The sequence below is a fragment of the Sapajus apella genome, unplaced genomic scaffold, assembly GCF_009761245.1.
Source record: "Sapajus apella isolate SASKATOON/1434 unplaced genomic scaffold, GSC_monkey_1.0 scaffold55, whole genome shotgun sequence".
Lineage (NCBI taxonomy): Eukaryota > Metazoa > Chordata > Mammalia > Primates > Cebidae > Sapajus > Sapajus apella.
In genome coordinates this window covers 9,200,074-9,211,316 of record NW_022436995.1, presented here as the reverse complement: position 1 = coordinate 9,211,316, position 11,243 = coordinate 9,200,074, and positions in this window count along the sequence as shown.

Below are 11,243 nucleotides of genomic sequence, written 5' to 3'. Positions count from 1 at the left end.
GGCTCTGCTTAGCACGAGGGAGTGAGTAATGGAACAGACGTCAACAAATGATGGACGAGATCAGTGGAACTAAGTATCACTACCGTTTGCTCTGCAGCAAATGAAATAGAGGGATGGGGCACTAATTTCATTTGGGTGATCAGACAAGACCTCTATGACAAGTGACAAGAACAGAGGGTATTCTAGGCAAGGGGGACAGCTAATATAGAAGCCCCGAGGAGGGAACGGTCTGGTGAGCTCGGGAACAGAAAGATCAGTGGTGGCTGCAGCAGAGTGGGCCACGGGAAGAATGACAGGAGAGGAAGTCAGAGGATGCAACAGTCAGGGCCTAATAACCCATAGCAGAGGGTTTAATTCTACTCTGTGCTGGGGGCATTTGAAGGGTTTTAAAGAAGGAAGTGACAAGATGCTATTTGTGTTTTTTTAAAGGATCACTCTGGCTGCTGTGTAGAGAATAAACTCTGGAAGGCAAGAGAGTAGATAGGAGGAAAGGCCTTGGATTAGGACGGTAGGAGTGGATGGCAGGTGATGAACCTGCTGTGACTGTCTCAAAAAGCTCAATATGAAAGTGACTTCCTCCCTCTTCCTCCCTTCCCCAAAGGACAAAATTTACCATAGAGAAGGAACAAATGCATTTATTTGGTTCCAAGGGACAGGGCTCAGCTCAACAAGTTCACATACATTATTTTATTTGAATCCCACCATTCCAATTCTAGGAGGTAAAGGCTTCACTTCACTTGCAGCTATTGGTGGAGGTTTGGGTCACTTCTCAAATTCTCCCCTTCATTCTACAGCTCAGCTTTACCCATTTATTGCAGATCCCTACAGAAACACTGGAGTTACTTTTCTCCTTACCATAAACAAAAACAGCATTGGCAATAAGGGCTGAAGATAAGATTCTCCTGGTAGTGTCTCTGAAATAGCTAATAGAGAAGTGGGGGAAGCTGGCTGGTTTATTTGAGGGCTTCAGAGGCATAAGAAAATCCAACGTTTGGCAGGCAGACCCAGGCTTTTTGGTCTCTCGGGACTTAGCAGTGACACATTCAGATGCGTGATGACTTCCTTTTCTGGCTCTGTACAGCAAGCACGCACCTCATCTACCATCTGTCTCTTCTCTGCCTTTCTATCTCTCCATCCCTCTATATCTCTATTTCCATCTCTCTACTACCCCCCCTCTCCCCTGCCAACACACTTTGATTACCTGGGCACAAGCTGACCTGGAGGAGGGCCTGGCTCTTTAGAAAAACCCTCTCCTCGAAGCCTTAGGGTACGATTATATTCCTGCATCATTCTACATTCTATTCCCAACCAAATTTTTGAAGAAGATGTTGTAAAAGTCCAGACACAGGCCCCTTCTTCCAGTTTTGTTTTCTAAGGGAGAACTAATTCATCCAGACTCATTGCTGAATAAGAGACTTCCTTCTTCCTCTTGCCCTCTCCACCTCAACTTGGTGGTATAACTGGATGGGTGCCAGAAGGGGTGACTGCTCCAAGGGTCATGCTGGAGAGGGACTCAGAACTTGCATTGAGTGGCCTCCACCCCAGGATGGGAATACATCTTTGCTCCAGCAGCCCAAAGTCAGGAGGCTTGGGCTCCTGTTTTCTTCTGTGTTTATCAAAGTTGCTTAGTATAGGCTTCTGGGCTCCCTTGGTTTCTCAATAGCTATTGGCTGACTGGAGACTATGTAGTTGCCTCTGTTTACCTGGGCTTGTAGGGTGACGCTTCTGTGGTCAGGTTGTGCAAATCTGGAGGGAGGATGTGTAAACAGGACAAGGGTGCTTACCCAAAGGCCAGGGCCCAGAAATAGTCCCTTGTGCTTCTGACCTGTTTCCCCTCCCTGGACAGAGCGCCACTGAGCAAATGTGCAATAGTGAAACAGAACGACAAGTAGTTATATCCCGACGGAGATTGATTTGCTGATGACAACAAAACTGCAGCCTTCCACCTGGAAACGTGGCAGGACTGACCTTTCCCTGCATTTGCTTTTTAGGCATTATAGTGGCCTATGAGCAGAATTTGCCATACTATCCATGGAGCGTTCTTTTTCCAAGTCAGGTCAACCCAGTCTGCGGCTCTGAGTCAATGGAGTTTCTCAGATAAAGTGCATGCAAAAATGTTATTTTTCAACCACCAGTAAAGACACTGGTTTTAGTGCTGTACCCCTCTCATGTACCATAGCGGAAGATGGTGACTGTCCGTGTTGAATAGATCTGGGTGGGATTTCCATATCAACAGACAAGCTGTGGCTCTGGGCCAGTTTCTACATCTGTACAATGGAATTACATCTTTTCCTTGAAGGGCTGGTGTAACGGGAACATGCCAGCATCTTCACCAAGCCTGGCCTTATGGAAGAGTGCTAGTTTCTCTTCCCTCTTACTCCCCTCCTCCCACCCTGGCAGTCATCCTTCTGCTTTGCCATTAACCTGCTGAAGAAAGGACTTTCTCCCCATCTGCATTTTCTCTGCAATAATGTGTCTGCCCCAAGAATGGAGAGTAAACCCACAGTATACAAGGGGCTGGGGAGGCTAATTAACAAGAGTTCAGAAATTCTGACAGAGCTGCACAAGGGTTATGTCAGAAATAAGAGTGGTAACTCAGAAACCACTAATAGTCTATCAACCCCGTGCAGGGCTGATAGGACTGGCAGCCCACTCGCCTCTGCCTCCTCTGCCTCCCACTCTCCTTGCCTTTCCCTGAAAAGCAAATCTAATGACTGGCAAAAACAAAACCAAGGATGGAGGAGAGGGGGTGGCTAGTCTGTGTTATTTTGCAAAGCCATTCATCTCTCCCAGATTTAGCTTTACAAGGAAAGTAGGCTGAAGTAGACATGTGTCTGCTTCCTTCTAACCCCATTCTTCACTGGATGGTGGTATCAATCGGCATCCTGGGATTAGAATGACAGAAATATCTGTCCCAGGCATCACAGCAAACATTTCACACAGATGAACATGTTATATTTACACAAGCCTCTGAAGTGCATACCATTATTATCATTCCCATTATTCAGATAAAGAAACTGAGGCAGAGAGCTGTGGAGTACCTTGCCTGTGGCCTCATAACTAGAATGTGGGAGAACACCAAGATTTGAACTCAGGCTGTCTGGCCACCCCCAACCCACCTGCCACCAACCTTCTGTGCCCTCCTTATTCCCCTCAGTTCTCCCCACCCATCCTGTTCTTTGCAGTCAGGACCCCAGCTTTAGGTGCCCAACACTTTCTGTGGTCCTAGTCACTTCACTTGGGCTAAGGTGCCAATTAAGTAACTTATTGAGCCATTCCACACCAATGGGGAAAGGCTGGAGGAAACCCCACCACCATCCTACACATACTCTGGATAGTCCTCACTCTTACCCCAGGAGCACAGGTCCACATCCAAAGCAAATGCCACCTCATCCTGGAGATCTTCCTTGATTTTGCCCTGAGTTCTAACCCCTTTATACCTCTCTTGGGACCTTTACCTCCTAATAATTACTTGTGTCTGCACAAGTCTTTGTAGTCTCCAAAGCCCTTTCCTATCCACCTAGTCCAGCTTCTTCCCAGGTCTTTTAACCTCCTTCTGTAACTGGGATGAGCGCAGTGGTCAGCACCGAGCTCTGGAATCCAGCTGCAAGCATCCCCGCTCCACCACTTGCTAGCTGTGTGCTGTTGGGCAAGGTACTTGCTCAACTTCTCAACATCTCCGTTTCCCTATCTGTGAACCTGGGATAACAACAGTGCCTCCCTCATCTGGTTGGAAGGTTGACTGAGATAAACAGGCATGCACACACAGCACCCTAACTCAGCAAGTGCTGGCTGTTGTTATCATCTCGCTAAATCTCCCAAAACTCTGTGGGAATAAACCTCCCCACCACCCTCCCACACACACTCTGGTTCTTGTCATCAGTAAAAATGAGTTTCAACCAGATGACCTTTAAGCTTTCTTCCAGCTCCATCAAGCTATGATTCTACCATGAATCACAGTTGTTATGGACACGTTTTAACTCCTTATGCCATAGCAATCCCCTGAAGGCCCAGCCCTTCACACAGGGCCTTGTATACAGTTAGCTGCCCTGCCAGGGTGATGTGAGCACCTAACAATAGTCCTTGCCTCATCCTCGCATTGGGAAAATTCCTATATAGCAATTAGTACAGTGAGTAAGCCCCTAATAAGCCATAGTTTCTATTATTATCCCATCTGATACCAATAAGATTCCCAAACCTGGTTATTAAAAGCATAAGAGCCACACTGGGTGTGGACTCATCCTAGTGCTGATCCTGTGAGACCTTGAGCAAGTTAATTCACCACCCTGTGCCTCAATTTCCTCCTCTGCAATATGGGTGCGATTATGAGTATCTTCCTAATAAGGTTGTTGTGAGTTAATAGAAGAAGGTCACTTAGAATTGTACCTGACATATGCTTGGCATATGTAAGTGCCTTTTGTCATCAGAGACACCAAGGGACATCCCCAAGCAGTAGTGGAGTTGGGGTCCAAACCTAAGCTCAACTGTTTCCAGAGCCTGGTGCTAATGCTAAGATGTGGCTGCCCTGTGTGATCCACATGCATTTCAGCAGGAGCCTCCATGTCCGCTCCTTTCAGTTGTCTTCCCTGGCAAAGGAGTTCTTATAATTGTGATTTCAGGATGGGAGGAGAGTGAGTCAGCGCCAGAGAGACCTAAGGATGCCCTCTAATCATACCACAGGAGAAGCAGCCTTCTCCTCACCTGTGCCTGGTCGTATCACTTTAGCATTCCATCAGGACCTGGCCCAGAAGCCCAGAAACATGGCCACACCCACGCCTGCCATCTAGCCCGGAAACTGCAATGAAACCCTCAGCACTCAGCTGACGTCACATATGAGGCTCGTCCCAGCTCTTCTATGGAGACAGGCCCTGCTGGCCCTGAGGCCACTTCCTATTTCTGAGGCATGATTCACCCAGCAGACAAGACCAGACAGTCTCGTTCTTACCTACCAGAAGGAGGGCTGGGTGGTGGATCTAGGGGGAGAAGAAAAACAAGCAGGGCTTAGGCCTGGCAGGACTGGTCGCTGCTGGGCTGCAGGGGCGGGGCAGGCAGGGGGAGCGCATGCCTTAGGAGCTGTGCTCAGCATGGCCACCCACTCACCCATTTATCTTCCTTGCAGTTAAATGTATTGATTTCAGCAGGAATCTGTCTGTGCTTCTAAAGCCCCAGATATGCACTTACAATATCTCACATTTGTGTAGCACAATGATTTTCAAAGCAGTTTTCCACAAATAGTTTTAATTTGGGTTACTTTTAAAATATTTGCTTCTCTTATTACAAAGCAACACATGCTTATGAGGAATGCTGGGAAATTTTTTCAAATGTCAATTTTAAATATATATAGAATTATACCAATAGCAATAAGATTTTCAGTAAATTTCCAACTAGTTTTTTTTCTAAGCCCATAGACATATATAGTTCATGAAACAAAATTGGAGCCATACCACACAAAGAATTCTGAATCATTTTTTTGTTTTGTTTTAATTTAACAAAGTCATGGGCATTTTTCAATGTTACCAAACATTCTGCTATAGCAATTCATAATGGCTGCATTTATCAGAATAGATGTGTCACAGTTTTGGTGGCCATGCTCTGATTGTCGGACTTTCAAGATGTTTACCAAAATATTGCTATTAAAATAATAGTGCCACAAACATCTTTTTCCTTGCATTTTTGTCTGTATATCTGGTTATGTGCCAATAATAAATTTCTAGTAATGGAATTACCAGCTCACAGGATTTGAATATTTCTGAATATATCTAGCCAAATTACTTTCCAGAAAATACATCCAGTTTACACTCCCCTGAATGTGTTTGAATGTTCTTCTCACTCTGTTTTGAGCTTGTGAGCCAGTGAGTTAGGTTACAAGGTCTCATGTTACAGATGAAGAAAAGTGGGCACAAAGAGATTAAGTAACCAGCTCCAGTTCATACAACTGAGATCCAAGCTCTGGCCTCCTAGAGTTGGGGTCAGGGGCCCTCCAGACAAGGGGAGCTCTGAAGAGGTTTCCTGAGTAATGGAGTTGGATAAAAAAAATTTTTTTTTTTTCTGAGATGGAGTCTCACTCTGTCACCCAGGCTGGAATGCAGTGGTGCCATCTTGGCTCACTGCAACCTCCACCTCCCAGGATCAAGCGATTGTCCTGCCTCAGCCTCCTGAGTAGCTGGGATTACAGGCACGTGCCCCTATGTCCAGCTAATTTTTATAATTTTAGTTAAGTAGACAGATTTTTACTATGTTGGCCAGACTGGTCTCGAACTCCTGACCTCAGGTGATCTGCCTGCCTCAGCCTTCCAAAGTGCTGGGATAACAGGCGTGAGCCATCACACCCACCCTTCTTCTATTGCTTATTAGAAACATTAGTCGGTAAGTTCTTTTTGTAATAACCTTATTACATCTTGATATCAATGTTATGCTGGCCTGAAAGTTGAGGAATTTTCCCTTTTTTCTCTGCTAGTGTTTTCTTTGAGGAGGGGTTTCTAATTATGGATTAAAGTTTTAAAAATAGGTGTAGGTATATGTACATTTTGTACTTTTTCTTATGTTTGTTTTGGTAAATGGGGTTTCTCAAAGAATTTATTCACTTCAAATTTTCAAATTTATTAGCATATATTTTTTATAATATCTTTTTATCATTTTAATGTTTGTAGCATCTGTTTTCATAGCTTGCTTTTTTTCATTCCTGATACTGGTAATGCATATTCTGTCTTTGTTTTTCTTAATTAGTCTTACTACCATTTATCAATTTTTTTTTTTAATAAGGTCTCACTCTGTCACCCAAGCTTAAATACAGTGAAGCGATCACAGCTCACTGCAGCCTTCTCCCACTCCAGCCTCCCAAAGTGCTAGGATTACAGGCATGAGCCACTGTACCTGCCCTATCAATGTTTTTTAACTTTTTCAAAGAATGAATGTTTGGATTTATTTTCCATATTGCAAGTTTTTTTTCTATTTCACAGATTTTTGCTTTTCACTACTTCTTTGATTTTTCTTTATTTGATCCTAATTTGTTGTTCCTTTTAGATTCCTGTTTTTCAATTCTTAATCTTTTTTTATTTTTTGAGACAGAGTCTGGCTCTGTCACCCAGGCTCGAGTGCAGTGGTGCAACCTTGGCTCACTTCAATCTCCTCCTCCCTGGTTCAGCCTCCCGAGTAGCTGGGATTACAAGCATGCACCACCACGTCTGGCTAATTTTTGTATTTTTAGTAGAGACAGGATTTCACCATGTTGGCCAGGCTGGTTTCGAACTCCTAACCTCAAGTGATCCGTCTGCCTCTGCTTTCCAAAGTGCTGGGATTACAGGCATGAGCCACCATGCCCAGCCAATTTTTAATCTTTTTTTTTTTTTCATTTCTAAATACACATTTAAGGCCATACATTTTCCTCTAATCACTGTCTGGTTGACATCCTACAGTTTAAAAATAAAATTATATATGCTTATTACAAGAATAAAATTAAGAAATTGCATCAACTTCTCTAACATACTTATTTACACAGCAAATATACTATACCAAGATGATGCAAACCTTTCAAATATGTCAAGCCACAGTTTTCTTTGTTTTTTCCTTAGTTTTGTTCTTCTACCTTATCTTTGTTTTCATAAGTGGTTTTTCTCTTATCCTGCCTTTTAATTTTGCTAGGGTTGGTGATATAGGAAATCAAAAAAGTATTTAGACAAGAACAAATGAAGTTATGATCTGAATAATTTTGAAGCAATAGATTTGGATTTGAGAACTTTTAGTTGTAACTATCCTGCAAGTTTTGGTATGTTGTGTTTTTATTATTATTCAGTTAAAAATATTTTCTAATTCTCGTGTCATTTTTTTTTATTCATAAGTTATTTAGATGTCCTACCTAATTTCAAAGTGGTTGGGGGTTGTATTATTATCTACATATGATAGATGTTTGGCTTAGTTCCACAGTCAAATAACATAATCTGTGGAATTTCATTCCTTTAATATTTATTGAAGTTTGATTATGTCTTAGCATGTGATTTATCTGGAGGAAATGTCCAATGTGTACTTGAGAAGAATGTGCTTTCTGTTCTTGTTGAGTGTAGTGTTTTAATTTTGTCAGGTCAATGTAACTCCATTACTCAAATATTTCATATCCTTATTTTTTTGTGCTTATACTACCAGTTACTGATAAAGTTAAAATTTTCAACTGTGATTGTGGATTTGTCCATTTCTTAATTACATCTGTCCACTTTTACATGATATATTTTAAGGCTATGTTAGTATCTCATATGAAATTGTGTTTACTTCTTCCTGTTGAAATTAACCATTTCCTATGAGAAGTGTTTCTCTTTATCTCTATTAATATTTATTCCTTTAAAGTTTACTTTGTTTTACATTAGTAAAGCTATATTAGTTTTCTTCAAGCATTTGTCTTACATTCTTTTGCTTTCAAACTTTCCATGTCTTCAAATTCAAAATATGTCTTTTGTAGGCAGAATATATTTGCTTTAAAAAAAAAAATCCATTTTTGCCGGCTTTGGCTTTTTTTTTTTTTTTTTTTTTTTTTGCGACAGGGTCTCATTCTGTCACCCAAACTGATGTACAGTGGTGCATTCACGGCTCACTGCAGCCTTAACTTGCTGGGCTCAGGTGATTCTCCCATCTCAGTCTCTGGAGTAGCTGGGACTGCAGGCATGTGCTGCTATGCCAGGCTAGTTTTTGTATTTTTTATAGAGATTGAGTTTCACCATGTTGCCTAGGCTAGTCTGGAGCTCCTGGGCTCAAGCAATCCACCTGTTTTGCCCTCCCAAAGTGTTGGGATTATAGGCCTGAGCCACAGGGCCCAGACAATCTTAGCCTTTTAATTGAACTATTTAGCCATTTATATGTAATGTGATTACTGATAAAATTTGGCTTAAGGCTATCATCTTACTATTTATCTCATTTGTTCTTTTTTTCTTTTTTCTTTTTTTTTGAGAGGGGATTTTGTTCTTGTTACCGAGGCTGGAGTGCAATGGCGCGATCTCGGCTCACCGCAACCTCTGCCTCCTGGGTTCAAGCAACTCTCCTGCCTCAGCCTCCCGAGTAGCTGGGACTACAGGCGCGCGCCACCATGCCTAGCTAATTTTTGTATTTTTAGTAGAGACGGGGTTTCACCTTGTTGACCAGGATGGTCTCGATCTCTTGACCTCGTGATCCACCTGCCTCGGCCTCCCAAAGTGCTGGGATTATAGGCATGAGCCACCACACCTGGCCCTTTTTTTTTCTTTTGTATTAATTAACTTTCCACTTCTCATTAGTTTGTCATGAATTCTATTTGCAATGATTTTTCTTCTGCCTGCAGGATTCCCTTTGGTATTTATTTTACTGCAAGTGTATTATTCACAGATACTCTTTTTTTTTTTTTCTTTTTCTGAAGTTTCTTTAAGTTTCTGTTCATTTGAAACATTTTTATTGCATCTTCATTTCTGAAGGATATTCCTATGGGTACAGAATTCTAGGTTGGCCTTAATTTCTGCTTGGTTTCTCAGCTATGTCCCACACAGATGTGATTTAGGAACTGGCAAATGCCTTGGAGGAAAATTGCTCACAAATTTAGGCTTTCTTTTCTGTGGCTTCTTCCTCTTTGGGATCTTGACCCTTAATGTGTCCATTGCTGTGGTAGCCCCGAATGCCAGCATCTTTCTTCCCAGCCATTCATCACTTTTTGCTCAACCTCTCTTCCCCGTTTCAGAACTTAGAGAATACCCCTCGAGAAAAGTGAAAGTCAATATGAGGATTCCTTAGTGAGCTCCAGATCTTGGCTTCTGAAGTCTTAGCTGCTTTTGGTTGCTCTGTGAGCTTCTGTGAGCTTTTTAGTTAATTTCCCCCACCCCCCGCCCAATGTTTATTGTTGCTCTCAGCAGTAGGGTTAGTTTGACATAATCCAGCCTGTCATGTGTGTAATAAAACATACTGCAAAGCCATAGAAACAAAAACTGTATTATAATGACACACGAATAGACACACTAATGGACAAACAAGAGAGCTCTGAAATAAAACCATGTGTGCAAGAAAAATTTATGGATGATAAATCGGAAATCAGAGAAAAATGATAGACTATTTAGAGATGATTTTAGGAAAACTAGTTTATTATATGCAGAGAAATAGATCCTTGTTTTATACTGTATTTGAAATGTAAACAAAAGAAATGGTAACATAAAAGAAGAAAATACAGGAAATTATCTCTGTGACCTAAAATAGGAAAATACCTCAAAAAAAAAAAACCCAAGAAAATATAATAAGCCCAAAATTTGAAGGATTTGATTATGTCACTATTAAGGATTTCTGTTTAATGCAGATCAAGTTAAAAGCAGCTGTCTGATTTAGAGAGACTATTTATAGTATCTAAAACAAAAGAGTGATTATCTTCTAGGTTATATAAAAACTCATGCAAATCAGTCAGAAAGAAAATGCCACAGGAAACCCTGCAAAAGAACGGCATAGAAAAACAACAACCTATTCACAGAAGCAGAAGCCCAAAATAGTAGAGATGCTCAAATTTATTAGTAATCAGAGGAATGCAATCACAAGATACCACTTTTTAAACTTGGACGTCAGAATGGCAAAAAATAGATAGGTGAAACCAAATAAGAGTGTTAGTGTTTATCACAGAGAACTCACAAAGGTTTTTAGGAGGAAATGTACAAGGACCTTCCACATGGCTTTATCAAAGTGATGGGAAAGTGAGGGCAACCTAGGTGTCCATTATCACAAATTGAGAAACATATGATGGATGCTCACTCTGGCAAGATTGGTTAGTGGCTCACCAAATCTATCTCATTTTCTTCCAAGACACACAGATAGACTACACTGTCCAGTCTTCATGGCAGTTAGGCACAGCCATTTGACTGAGGTCTAATCAAAGAATATGAACGGAAGTGATGTTGCTATTCCACGCCCATGAAAACCTCTCACACAAGATATTTATGCCTTTCACCTTCTGCCAGTGCAATGCAGGTGGATGCGACCATCTTGGAAGCTGTGTTGAAGAAGGCAGAGCCACAGGATAGAGACAGAGGGGTTCTCTAAATCACCGCTGTGGAGGAAACCTGCGTACCAATGAGGAATAGCCATATTTTTGGATTTTAAGAGCAAGAAATAAACTTCAGTTGTGTTTAGCATTGTGTGCTTTGGAGTTTATCACAGCAACTAGTGTTACTGCAACTAATATGTAGTATGCTATGAAATACAATGCTGGGGAAAGAGGTGATGGAACAGACATGCATAAAACACCATTGATAGGG